Raw genomic sequence first — 14,686 nt, 5'->3', positions numbered from 1 at the left:
GATACGCCTCTTATGGACGAAACAATGCTTGCAGCCAGGCTACTTTATCCGGATACTCGCGAAACATGATTGAAACCGTTGGCGGAAGCTAGTGATTCGAATTAAAGGGAAACATTTAGCCCTAAAACAAACGGTTCCCTAATTTCACAGTTTGATCCGCTCCATAATAGCTATTACAAACAATTACTGACAGACAATTGTATCGCTGTACAATTAGTTCTGGGCTTAATTCCAGCGGTATTTAATTGTTTTGATTGAATGCGAGTGTACCTAGTGACGGCGGAATAGATTTGATAATTGAACAATTAGTGTGACCGCTATTGTGTGCAATCAGTATTAATTTGGTCTATCACTGACTGTAACCTGCAGAACTCGTTATTAAAAAAAAAACTTTAAATGACCAAAACGCAGGATTACAATATATTTAATTAAATAATAAGTCCTTATTTTAAACTCATTTTTTATTGTAATATTGGTACATATGTAAAGAATTTTGATTTTGCACTAGCACAACAGATAAATGGCGCGCTCAAGGATTTGAAAAAGCTTCAATTAGGTAAACTGAAACTCTTCAAGGATGCAAAATGTGGTAAACGTTCTGAAACAAACAAATAATAACTAAGTATAATTAGACGCAGACGCGGGGGTTTTCCTCTGCATAAACGATTTAGATCATAATTTAATCCTTTTTGACAGGTACAAGTCCAATATAATTACTGCGCACAATCAACGACTGCTATTGTATAGCATTGTGTATCGCCCACGTGCATCTGCATAACTAGTTCCTCTCAATTTATTCTACTCGTTTACCTAGAAAACGTGTAGCCTATGGTTTCACACGCTTTGTAGAGATAATATCAATATTAGGTATTATTTCTGTTAATAAATAAAACAAAAATATTGCATATTTTCTGCTGTCTCAAGAGCATATACCTACTTAGAAAGATCTCTATACTTATACCTAAGCAGGGATTAAAAGTGTGATAGTTACCTATGCTTTTCAGGAACGTTCAGACATTTTACCAATTTCAGATATTTCCTCTTGATATTGGCTCTTTTATTTTATTTTCCGAGTTAGTTTTTTCTACGATGGTTAAGTAGATTCAGTTTGCCTTTACTTACCAAGCACCAGAGCTAAGTTTTTGGAAATAAATCATAATAGATCCATAAGTATTTGTATCAAAGCTTTGTACTCTGACTGCCCGTTAGAGGAACCAATAAAGCAATATCTAAACAGTCGCTATAAGTCCACAACTGACAGATATATTGCCAATTATAGATCGTTTTCCTTCTAGATACGATATCCGTTAAATGTACAGGATGCGTCCATATCGGTTATTAATTAGGTGATGCTGAAAACTGTTTGGTTTGATGTATGTTTCCCACGGTACATTGGTTTGTAGGTTTAGGTACTCATAAAGATATTACGGAAGAAACTATCGTAATTAGAGGAAAAATCTAGCGTAAAATATAGATTTTACGCTAGATTTTTAGCTACATTATTAAGAATTACTTTTCCTTGTATGCAGGTTGTATGTGTGGGTTGGGAGATTTAAGTAAGTATTGGAGATATCTTTCATACAAAACAAGAATATAAGAAACGAATGAAAAATTTCGAATATAAATAAATAAACAAACACAAATTGAAACGCAATTAGATCAATCGAACTACGAGATCTCTCAGCTCTTGAAATCGTAACAAACGTTCACGCCCTAAAAAGGCGTTTGCAATACAATGTGCGCTACGCATGCGTACAAATTGATACAATTACGTCAGACCAGTTAACTATGGGCAAATATCTTATTTAATGTAAGCACGTTGCTTATATAGTATGTTTTGTTAACAAAAAGTTGAAAGAAAAACGATTAGGAAATGAATGAGTACTACAATTGCGCGTGCGATGTTGCTTGATAGGCAGAGATGAACAACCTTTTAATTCCATAGTTTAGAAAAATATTTTACTATGTATGTTTTTAACCCTTTAATTTTTTCAAATGATTAAAAAATAAACCCCGATGTCATAGGGGAAAGAGCAAAGAGCAAAATAGATATCAAGTTTTTAACCCTAACTGGTAAAAGTTAATAAATCTTTAACACAACATAATTTTCATCAGCGATACTGTAATTTGCAGCAGATTGCAAAACCTTTTTCTGACATTTCCTGCTTCTAAAGTTACACAAAATTACGAATTGACTGAAACTATTGATCGTTTGCTTCAAAGTTTCTTTTAAAATACTTGTATAATCAAAAACGTTGTAATTTGAGACTATTATTAAATAGTGGTGTTGCATATTAGTGCAGCGGTTACTTGCAATTTATTTTATTTTCTTTCACAGCTCTATTTAGTTTGTAGGTTACATTTATAATAGCATCTCTTTGGTTAAATGAGGAAAAGGAATTGCTAAGATCGTGATGTTGCCAAGTAAGTCTTGTATTTATAAAGTTTAAGGAAAACATGTTATTGTGTTAGATAAATAACTTTTACACAGCTTTACGAGGAACTTAGCGTCTTTGGCAGTATATTTGTGACCAGTTTTCCTAAATAAAACAAACTAAAAGGCACTTGAAACTTGAAGCTAAATGTTTCTTTCTCTTTGTGTAAACTAAATAAAATGCTTGACGACACTTAAGTTAGTACCTACCTATCTAATATTTTACAAAATAATTACGCTTTTAGTTAAAATATTAAGCATAAATATACCTACTTAGAGATATTGAAATCCTAGGAATTTATATAATTATCTGCATTGAGTATGTAAGGTACGAATTAACAGCATCATAAAATATAATGAAGATTTTAATAGAGAGGAATAAACTGGCTTTTTAGATACCTAATGGAATTTCAAATTCCAAACACGTTTTGTGAACGAATATCAAGTCGTACCAACGCGTGTCGATTTTCGCTTAGGACTCGATTAATGACCTTTTTCGAGTTGATTAGTCATACATACGTAAAATTAGCATTTTTATGTTGTGCAATGTGCCTATAATTGCAAAATATGTTGGTTTTTCTGTCTTTTTAAGCAACATTAGGAGCAGGGATTTTTGATTACGATTAAAATGATTTTTTGGACATCTTATCGCATCTCTTGTATAAAAAAAAATGATTTGGAGAGAGAACGATAGTGAAATACCTAAGTGATTTGTTTTTCTATATTATACTCCGAGTCAGGTCGCATTCAAATAAATACTCACCTAAGATATTACCCAAGATAAACTAGGAGCAAACACGTTTCACATCGTGCCAGTAATAATGTGTGTTTGTATGTGTAACAGGTCGAGAACCCGACGTTTACGATTTCCTTAGTACCTCAGATATTGAGTGTGGGGCCATTTCCAAGTATTTAGACATTTCATTCTGGTGGATAGATGTCATGAATTTAGATTCTAAAGCCAAATCTAAAGGGTTTTTTCAAAGGTCTACACCATTCTCTATTATTTGATACAGGGATAGAGAAGAGTCGGTAAATAAACTTGATAGATTTCGGACATAAGTAGGAAATGGATTTGGTGATTTTTTCAAGGCTTTGTGGCGTAAAATATTTATATAGATAAAAGTAGATTAGCACCTATATATATTTTTTATTTGTATATTTAAACATATCTCATTAACTACCACGCAAAAGCATACCCTACCATTTCTCAAACCATCAATCAAATATATCAGTCAGTTACTTTCCAATTACTTACAATGTTAATAGTAACAAAAACTATAACGTTACTCTTATCTCTTAACATTGGTGTTGATAGATTATAGACCAGAGTGAAATGAAACGTAACAGAAAATTGTTCGTAATCATACCTTGCCTACTGTTGCGGACGCCTGGCCACCGGCCCATTGTGGGTTTTCAATCATACAGTAGATAAGGCAGAAGATTTACTACATAAAACCTCGTGACGGTAAAAAAGTTAACTTTTCAGGTGGAAGAAATTAATAGAATGTGCTTTGTGATATTTTCTTCATAGAAACGCAATAAAAAGTTTGGAATTTTCGTTCTAAGCGTTAACAAAATTAACAGCGGTTTTCGCAAGAACTAGAGGCGTTATGAAAGACTTCAGTATAAAATCCTGTTGCTTTAGGAGAACCACAAATTAATTTTTAAGGTATATCAACTGACAGCAATCTAACTGTACGCATCGTTCATCGTTGATAAATACCTGATGCATCCCTACTAAGTGCGTCTATAGAAAAAGCTGGAAAACATTATGATCGTTTCTCAAGATCAATTTGAGATCAAGATTTGACACTGAAATCAATTTCATTCATTCAGCCTGATATCTAACCAAAAATCAGGCAAATCCTACCAGGCAAAACAGAAACAATAAAAATGTAATTAACAGTCATTATATTTTTATTGTGTAAAATAAATAATAGTTTAAAAAACTAAAAAACACGCTTTTTATAGAAAAACGAACTAAAAAATAGAAAATAAATTTTAATGAATTTAAATTAAGAAAACAGTGTTAAAAATTTCAATGAATATCAATTAATAATAGGGCGAATACAAAAAAAAAAATATTTAAAAAAAGCGTGGGGTGCATGGTGTCAATAGTAATAAATATTTTATTGACAGATATGAGTACAGTGATTTTCATTTCGATAATATCTTAAAAAGTACCCCACACTTTTTTTTTTAATATTTTTTTTTGTATTCGCCCTATTATTAATTTATATTCATTGAAATTTTTAACACTGTTTTCTTAATTTAAATTCATTAAAATTTATTTTCTATTTTTTAGTTCGTTTTTCTATAAAAAGCGTGTTTTTTAGTTTTTTAAACTATTATTTATTTTTTACTTTTTAGTTTGTTTTAAAACTATTATTTGTTTTGTAGAATTAAAATTCTCTTTAGTATACAAAAATTTGTCAATATTAGAGAAAACGGCTAAAGATAATTATTGGAAATAAAAATTAACATCGAGTCCTGCCTTATCGACTGTAGAGAAAAATTCTAGAAAATTTTAATTAATTTTCTTACCTTATCGACTATAGATGAAAATTATATAAATTAACAAAAATCTTTATTGTGGTAATAAATATATTATTATATTATTATTATTATATTAATCATATTTTGCAAATTGAAAAGCCTAGAAGTCGGTGTCTAATGGATGTTACTAAGTTAATTTTGCCACCGACTTCTAGGCCGATGCACCTAAAATTAGTTTTTTTTTTGCTTTTTAGTGTCTTGGGAAGTCGGTTAAATTTTTTTGTAAAAAGGTTATTTATTTAAAGCTTTTCAGTGATACAAATAGTTGTCACTATCCATACAAGTGGGAAGTTCTCATCAATACAAAGAATATAAGCCCAAACACGAGGTAGTTTACATATTCAGTTGTCGAGTTCCCTCGACTTTCTCTGGTCTCCATCATCAGATCAGCTTCAAACCTTCACTGTTGCAAAGGTCTTGTCAATACAAATAATTTAAGCCCAAACACGAGGTACTTTACATATTCAGATGTCGAGTTCCCTCGACCCTCTCTGGTCTCCATCATCAGGTCAGCTCCAAATCTTCACAGTTGAATAGTGCTTTTAGGCGTACACATGAGTGTCAAGTTTTTACCCTATGTATGCCTACAACTTTTGAAGGTTGCCCTCGATTTTTCAGGGTTTCCATCATCAGATCCTGACCTGATGACTATGGGACTAACTGGCAGCTATTCCGAGTCGAACAAAAAAAGAATAACGTAAATCGGTCCATAAACCTCGGAGTAATCGATGTGTATGTGTAACCTCCTCCTTTTTGGGAAGTCGGTTAAAAATGGAATAATTTTATCAAATTAGTATATTGTCATCGGTCCTCAATAAATCTACAAAATTTGAACGAAATCTGGCCGTTTAAAGTGGGTCAAAATCACGTCCAAAGAAGTCGGTTACAAACATACAGGTGAAGCTAATAAAAAGCGTGTAATGAACCTTCTTTCTTCATTTACTAACTGGCATTAGTAAACAGAATCGCAATTGATATTCTATTATGATGGTAGTTGCGGCACTTTACATGATATCCGCTCACCGTGTCAGTAAGGCTGGGCTGGTCTTGCGTCATGCGTCTCTGGAGCTTACAAGATGGAGTTTCCTCATATCAATTGTTTTGGCAATTTCTTTGGACGTACGGGGATTTAATTAGAAGTTATTTTCTTTCTGTATATTACAGAGTTATCTACTTGTATGTTTTTACTGTTAAAAAATGCATTTGCAATAAGTTATTGGTATTCTATTGATTTTCTATTGATATGCTACTGATGTTCTATTGATATTATATTGACATTCTATTGATAATCTATTGATATTCTATTGGGATGGTTGCAGCATCTTACATGATATCCGTTCACCGTGTCAGTAAGGCTGGACTGGTCTTGCGTCATGCGGCTCTGGAGCTTACAAGATGTAGTTTCTTTCCTCATATCAATTGTTTTTGTTTCGGCAATAGATGTTGATTAATTTCTTTTGGCCTATGGGGTATTTCCCCGTTTGAATATAATTAGAAGTTATTATTTTCCTGTATGGTACAGGTTTATCTATTTATATCTTTCTACTGACAAAAAATGCTTATCCTTAGCTTTGGCATTAATTTTACTTCTTTATATTGTCTAATGGTATGTTATGCCTAATCTCTAAGTTGTTTTGATTTTTCTGCTAGAGATATCTCAATGACTTACATTTACTTGATGGATAATATAATTCCTTCATAGCCCACTGATATTCTTTAAGCTCTTTATCTTTATACTAATCCTGTGTTAGATATCGTCATTCCTATTTCATTAATATATAATTAGATACCTACTATTACGTTTTTAGGATTATTTTAATATATTTCGCTATTTGTCTTTTTCGATTAACCAACTTGTTATCTTTGAGGGCGTTTCATTACGCAACAATAAGGAATTTAAACTTGTACCTTTATTTGAAGTGAAACCTGTTTGTTGTTTTAAATGTTCTGTCTTCGTACTTTATTACTTTGTTCTTCGAATGGATTGCCAGTACCCATGTTGGTTTTGAGATGGCACACTCATAAATCTTTGTTAGTACTTGGAGTTGTAACTCTTTAGAAGAATTTAGAGATCCAATCATTACTTAGAGCAAAAAATTACATGCCACTCTTATTTATATTGTGATTAAAAATGTTGAGAAAAAGTTTGGTATTATTTGGGCAAAGATAGTAAAATTATGTCTTACTATTTGGCATCAAATAATTACACGTTTAGCTAATATTTCGATTAAATGCTTCAATTTATAAGTAAGCAGGTAAGTAGACTGATTCATTATGAATGCATGGTATTAAGTAGGATATGCGCAAATTCTAATAAAGTATCAATTTACGCGCATTTTACTTGCTAATCACAAAAATAATGCGAATTCAATAATTTTGAATCGATCATAGATTGTGCAACTAGAGTTGCGCAAGAGAGTTAGTAACGAATCGATTAGTGGCGGCCGAGATTCGATATCGACTTGCAGTGAGCTTGGACTTCCGTCCATGAATTTTTGTGAGATGTTGACACGGAAACATACATACATCACTAACGATGATTGTTAATCGGGTCTTTGACGCACATTTCAGTGAAATTGGCTAAAGAACTTGCGTAGAAGTTCTTCGAAGTCAGGTTATACTTGGCACCAATTGACGAACGCGGCAGCTGTTTTATCCACATTCAGGAAATTGTAATTGTTAAAAGTATGACAATGATGTTTGGAATATACAATTAGGAACTGTTTTCATAGGTTTTAATCAATTTCCGGCTATAAACAACAATGACAAACTTTTACGAAATCTAACTGCAGTAGAAATTAGAACAAAGTAGGTACCTAACTATACAATAAAACAATACATACACAAAAATCGAATTACAAAACAATCTAACTAATAATAATATTCAATGAATGAATTAAGGGCTTAGTAGCGGTTTCGCCCTAATTTTGCTCGCCCGAATCGGGCGAATGAACTATTTTCAATTTTGAATATTTTTTAGGGCCGTTTCCGCCCGAGCCAAATTTAATAGCGGGCGAATCAGGTCAAGTAAAATTTAGTAATGGACTATTCGCCCAAATACTACTATACCTCAATAAATAAGCCTATATTTAAAAATAAAATGTGAAATTTTATAAAAAGTACAGTTGCGTACACAATTGTTACGTACAATAACTTTTCTTTCTGTTCGTGAATCTGGTTATTCCTGTATGTTTAATATTATATACTTAACAATCGAGCTATTGATCAAAATAGAATGTATATAGCTATCATGTCAGTCAATTGGTTTAAATGGGATCCAGAACGGGTGGGTAAATTAAATAAAAATCATACATAATAATCAGATATATTTTAACTAACACAACACAATTTTAAATAAAAACTATTAATAATATAGCAACACTTACATATTTCTTATAATTATACTTCACAGTCTTTTACTCATTATAACTTTGTACTTACTAATAATCAATCACAGTATTTTTACAAATTTCAAAGCACAATAAATATGATTTTGTACTTATTTATGTTAAATATTTTTTTGAGTAGGTAATATAAAAAGTATTTTTAGCAGATTTCAATAATGATCACAGTATTGGTAATTATTTTAGTATTAGACTCAAGGCGACCACAAAGGTGTCCTATGCACATATACAGGACATTATGTATGCAGATGACCTCTGTTTCGTGGCTGAATCCCCTGAAGTCCTACAACAGCTAGTCACGAGCCTTCACAAGCAGTGCTGTACATTTGGTCTAAAAATCAGCATCAAAAAGACAGAAGTAATGTCTTCAGACAATCACGGACGTCAAGAACTGACCATTATGCCTGGCAACAAGCCACATTGCCCATCCGGATGGGAGGCCTCGGCGTCCGCAAAATTACCAGTATTAGTTTACCGGCATTCATATCCTCGGTTCACGGCACTGAGAAATTAACCAGGAATATTCTTACTCCAACACTGGCTGATTTCGAGGTGCCGTATTTAGCCGAGGCTATGGATGCATGGAAAATTACTTGCCCGAATGAAAATTTACCCAGCAACCCGTCTTCCCAAAGACAGTGGGATGAGCCGCTCTGCAGAGTAACCCGGAATAGTTTGATAGAAACGGCAATTACTCCTGCTGAGCGAGCGCGCCTACTGGCTGTGGGTAGATGGGAGTCGGGGCAGGCCTCCGTCACTCCATGTACTTGCGCGCTATAAGTGCCTACCGCCCAGCCGAGCGGTCTCGGTCCGCCGGCGGATCAAATTCAGTTGCGGTTTTCACAAGCGAAGCGCGCGCACGCCGTTCAATTTTTAACTGACTTCTAATAGTGCTGTTCGTTCGTACGCGCATTACGATGCCGTATGGTGCCTTATGTGCTGTAACTTTAAAGATTTTTTTATTTTACCTACACACTGATGTATATAATTATGTTTTATCTAGGTTTCTTCTACAGTCAGCACCAATAGGTATATAAAACAAAACAAACTTTAAAAAAAGAGAACCGACTTCAAAACACTAAACCGTAAGAAATATTTTATTTTTTGATGTCGGTGCTTTTTCGATTCCTAATTACCAGCTGTTAGCACCAACATAATTACCAGCTGTTAGCACCAACATAAAAAAAAAAAAACAAATTTTTTCTTACGGCTTTGTGCCTTATTTGAAGTCGGTTCTCTTTTTTTAAGGCTTTTTTTTTCATTTCTAGTGAACATCTCCGAAGATCATCATCAAACTAAGAAGTATTATACTTATTTTAAAACGTTCTCCTAAATGTAACAAATCCTTTTCTGAAAATCGCATCGATATCGGTTTAGCCAAACGCGAGATTATCGCGCACAAACATACATACCTACAAACCATACAAGTCAAACTTCTCAGTTTGGCCTGTACCTATGTCTAATCACCTCCTTTTTTTTAAGTTGGTTAAATATTTTATAAATGATAAAATTTTTAACTGCCACATAAAAGTCAGAACATATTCACAGTTCTCAATAACATAGATAAAAAGTTATGTTAATTTAATTTTACCGAAGAGGCAGCCCTGCGATTACTGTGGAATCACGCGGTGCGAAGCAATCACTGCTGTACGCTTGAGCATTTAGGCGCATTTTAGCATACAGTGGTTGCTGACGCGAAGGAGTAGGCAATTATCGTAATAGGTATTGGAAGTTTTCTACTGAGTGAAGTATCTGTAGTAATCTGTGGTCGGGGCTTTGGCTTCGTAAAACATAGCTGTGATTCACAGATTATGCTAATTACTTATTGCGGTAATTGAATACAGTGCAAAACTTATTCAACTTTCAAAAATATATTACAAGTAATTTATCATTGTGTTACATAATATTTATATGTGTTTAAAACAAAAAGCACCTAGAATAACAAGTATAAATAACTAAGTACATATTTACCACTTACTTCTTAGTGTATCCAGGCTTTTTTGAAGAAACAATAAATATAAAATAAGTTATATGTCTGACTTCACATCATTTATGCACGCACTTTAAGCAGATATGTTATTATTCTGTCAGTATTTTAGACACACTAAACCAAATGATGGGAAACACGCTGCACAATTTGCAAATGAGTGACAGGGACAGCATTATACTACTATCTTTTGTGTTCCTGAGGGTGCGTTTATTTGCTGTGTCTTTACTTCTATCTGAGGAACAAAAGTCATTATGCATAATATATTATCTAGTACCTAGGTTACTTACTATTTTTGAGTAACACATGTGCCTAAGTAAATCCTCCTTAAAAATATTTGAACATGGTGCGCTCGACTGTACTACTTATTTTTTCTGAGGTATATAATAGTATTTGGGCGAATAGTCCAATACTAAATTTTACTTGACCTGATTCGCCCGCTATTAAATTTGTCTCGGGCGAAAACGGCCCTAAAAAATATTCAAAATTGAAAATAGTTCATTCGCCCGATTCGGGCGAGCAAAATTAGGGCGAAACCGCTACTAAGCCGAATTAAGTACGATGCAACAGAACAATAACAATAGAACGTAGTTATTTAATTGTAGCCACGTGTTTTGAATCCGTAATGTGTTCGTAACACTTGTCGTAAGAACGCCATGTTTGGACGAGTGTTATAATTAGTTTTGCTAGTATATTGTATGGGGACACTGGGTCAGGAAGGGACGTACGTATTGAAGTTGGTAATAGTGAAAGTTATTAAAAGTCTTTTGTTCAGAAAAAATCGGGCATGGCGTGAAATTTTATTATCATCGAATACAAGGATAATCCATATTAATAAATAAAGGGTATATGGAATTTAGGTTTTGAATCACTCTGTATTAATGAGAGCGATGATCATGACCATAAGAGATAGATCTGACTACCTTAAAGTCGACATCCACGTTAGTATTAAAGATGTAACTTTCAAAAAGCCTAAATCTAAAAACGAATACAAAGACGAACTGATACAAGCCACTTATTCTAAAAGCAGAATAGTGAATAGATGCAGATCATCAAGAAACAAGATACCCTATAAGGACCTTGAGACGTAAATGCAGTCTGCTTGCGTTTATCGTAGATGCAACAGCGCTCTGGGAAAACCATTGTCACACGGCCCGACAAGGATGCGAAATTAGGTGCCTTATTATCTAGTGTTGCAACTGAGAATTAACTGTTATTCTCATCTTGCTTATATGTTTATATCTCCAACAAGTTTATTAGATCCTGTTTTTGAAGCTTATTAGAATTAGACTTTATCATTAATTTTCGTTCTGCGACTTGTATCTATACCTTTTGCTACTACTACAAAATTTTATGTTCAAAGTTTTCCATCATTAGCTTAGATTTTCAGGATTATAATTTGCAGACTAATTTCATGTGTTATTGTCTACATACTGAAGATTTTTAGTTAACGTTAAAAGGTACGACTTTTCATTACCAGGATATCAATATCAGAAGAAGGTTTGCTAATAAATATGCTTTTCTATTGCAGGTATAACAAGAGTCTTCCTCAGCTGTACCTAACACTGTAAGATATAACAATTTTTACTAATTTCTACGTTTCTTGCTTATCGTTCTCAAGGCTCTTAATTTTAGTGTTTCGTTCAAGTCTGTCGTTATACTACTGATTTTAAATTATGTAACGTTCAGAATGTGGGAAATTGAGGCGTGTTGACCACGGATATCCGGGGTTTTGAATATGTACGAGCATTTTGAAATCACTTACGTGTGAGTGACGACGCCTAAGCTATTTTTTGTCCTAGACTTTTTATGCTTCACATTAAGTATGTATTACCTACCACCTTTGAGTTATTTGCTACTGATGGCTCTTGACGAAATTATACGACTGTTTTGCACTCCGATGACAAAAAATATGTAATCTTGAACATGCTAATTCAATTGGTCTCCACCTCAAAACACGATAAACAACCGGTTCCCAAGTATCTTAAAATAAACTCTTCAACATTTTATACTTGTGCAAACATTTTTTTATCATCATTTACATCTTGTATCGTTATTTCTAAAACCAAAAGGCCAGCTACCATAAGATGCTATAAGCTCTTCACTTCATCATCACCAAAAACTTTCAAAAACAGAACCATATTTTCGAATTTGGAATGATTTGTCACAATCTCCCTGACCTGCGTCAACATTGCTATCGCCAGATGCGTGCGCCCGCGCCGTGCCGGGCCGTGCCATGCCTGCGATCTATCACACTATTGTACGCAACCGTAATTAGATTCATATGTACAGTCAACTGCAGGTCAGTGGTAATAGTTTTATAGGAACATCGTACTTATTACTATTGAGTTAAGGTGTATGACAGTTACCACTAATGTGCAGTTTACTGTACGTCTACTGATTAAGGTCAGAATATTTGAAGGTCTTTGATGGAGATGATAAGGAAATGACTTTGATTAGCAATGGTTATTGCCTAGTCAATGAGTGGGATTATGTTCTTGTTTTATGCTTGAAGTTGTTCCTGTATCTAGTAAGTTTAATTGGAGCTTTTATTGAGGAAGAATGTTATGAAGCAGTAATCAGAAATCAGACGGAAAACCCGGTAATGAAATCTTTGTCCTTTACAAGGTGGGATTCTGACAGAGGTCCTTAATGTAGGTAGATTATATCCTGGACATCTGGATTCATATGCAGCATCTAAAATTTGCTTTTGACGATATTAGAAATGAATTATTAACAATAACCAAGTGCGTTTAGTTTGTTGTTAATATGCTTTTTGCTAATACGCAAATCTTACACGAGACAATTAAAGGTGCAATCAAAACTACCATTAGTCTCGAAGACGCCATAATTTTAGAAAGAGCTGAATTGAGGGAAATTTATTACTCAAGTCTCTTAGATGAGTTGTCAACCGGTGTGACAAGTCTCACTGTCGCTAAATTCAATCTGTTAATGCATTACGTGATGTATTGGTATCAGTTTCTACCGTTTTGAAGAGTACCGTTAAGTTTTAATAAGTAAGCTCTGAATCATAACCTCGTGTTTGAAAAGATGAGCAATACCAAAACTTTTGGAGAAAGATTGCTTGGTTCAAAGATTCCTTACGGCTGTTCCTATATTCTATCGCTTTTTTGCTTATACCAGAGATAGGAATTTTACATTACTTGTATGGGGCTAATGTCAAAATTCTGCCTCTAATAAGAGTCGATTGCTAGATTAGTCATCTCAGACTGTCTGTTTTAATGACATTACGAAAACTCAATATGTATTCATTTTTTATGACTCCATTGAACATTTAATCGACTTAATTTAATATGCAATTTTTGCAACTGTAAAATGAGGTATATCCTTAGAACTGCACTTTACAACCAGTTGTTTACTTTATTTACTTATTTGCTAGATCGAAATTAGTTATTGTTATTATGTTTACAAACTTATAATTTCTTAAATGCAATTACTGCAAGAGACTGTCTATTATGTTGAATTAATGAGTTCACCAGCTTGTATTGTGAGGCATTTAATTACATAAACAGTTGCTAAAACGATCAAATTCTAGACTGGTTTTTGCATTACTATCTAGACTATCTAGGATTGTAGATTTTGCAATTCTTCTGTCGACAGAGTAGTATCGACTGTTTCAAAGAACATTGCCAACTGTATTGATAAATCAAAACCTAATATTCAATGACGGACAATAGAATGATAGGAAATTGATGCTTACAAATTGTAATAGGTATGCAATATTGGTTACACAAATGCATAATCTAAATTTCAATCAATTTGGGACAAGTAAACAAAAAATAACTGATGATTCTAGGTACTTTATTTATATTTTGACATTTCATCTTAAACAATGATTGCATTTTTCTATGCTTCCTGGAAATATTAATAGGATCGCTCTCGAAGCTAGTCACATTTGGTTTGAATACCATTGATCGTATTAAAGGCGGTAGAACTGAGTTAGAAATAAAATGATACGGATTTTAATATAAATATATTACGAATTCTTGACCCAATTCAAAAAAGGAGGTACCTATGTACTCTTCTTAAATTTATCTCTAAAAGTTTATTGAAGAAGAAATTTAAGATTATTATAACAAGTTTATAGCAAAAAAATAAGGTTTAACTTCAACCAAGGCTTCTGAACAAATTCAGTACACAATGGATCTTTGTGTTCGAACTACAAATTGATTTAATTGCACATACAAATGTCTATCAAACAGTGGAAAGGAACGGAACCACCTTGTAATGTCGTCGGGGATATAACAAGTGAAGGCTTTTCAACTTCCTCTACAATATGAG

At 33.3% G+C, this 14,686-nt stretch overlaps 1 protein-coding gene across 3 annotated transcripts in view; it reads left to right on the top strand.

Annotated features, from left to right (window-relative positions):
- The window catches only part of LOC110376897 (uncharacterized protein), a 70,345-nt gene that overhangs the window by 2,663 nt on the left and 52,996 nt on the right, over positions 1–14,686 (top strand). Inside the window, exon 2 of one of the 3 annotated variants that reach the window (XM_049846118.2) lies at positions 11,916–11,951. The exons of the other annotated variants lie outside the window; for them this stretch is intronic. The gene's annotated coding sequence lies outside the window, so the exon portion shown is untranslated. The remainder of the gene's footprint in view (positions 1–11,915; positions 11,952–14,686) is intronic. 3 annotated transcript variants of the gene reach the window in all.

This window comes from Helicoverpa armigera, chromosome 17 (assembly GCF_030705265.1).
Source record: "Helicoverpa armigera isolate CAAS_96S chromosome 17, ASM3070526v1, whole genome shotgun sequence".
Taxonomy (NCBI): Eukaryota; Metazoa; Arthropoda; class Insecta; order Lepidoptera; family Noctuidae; genus Helicoverpa; species Helicoverpa armigera.
Note: the sequence above shows the minus strand (reverse complement) of the source record. Positions and strands in the feature narration are given on the sequence as shown.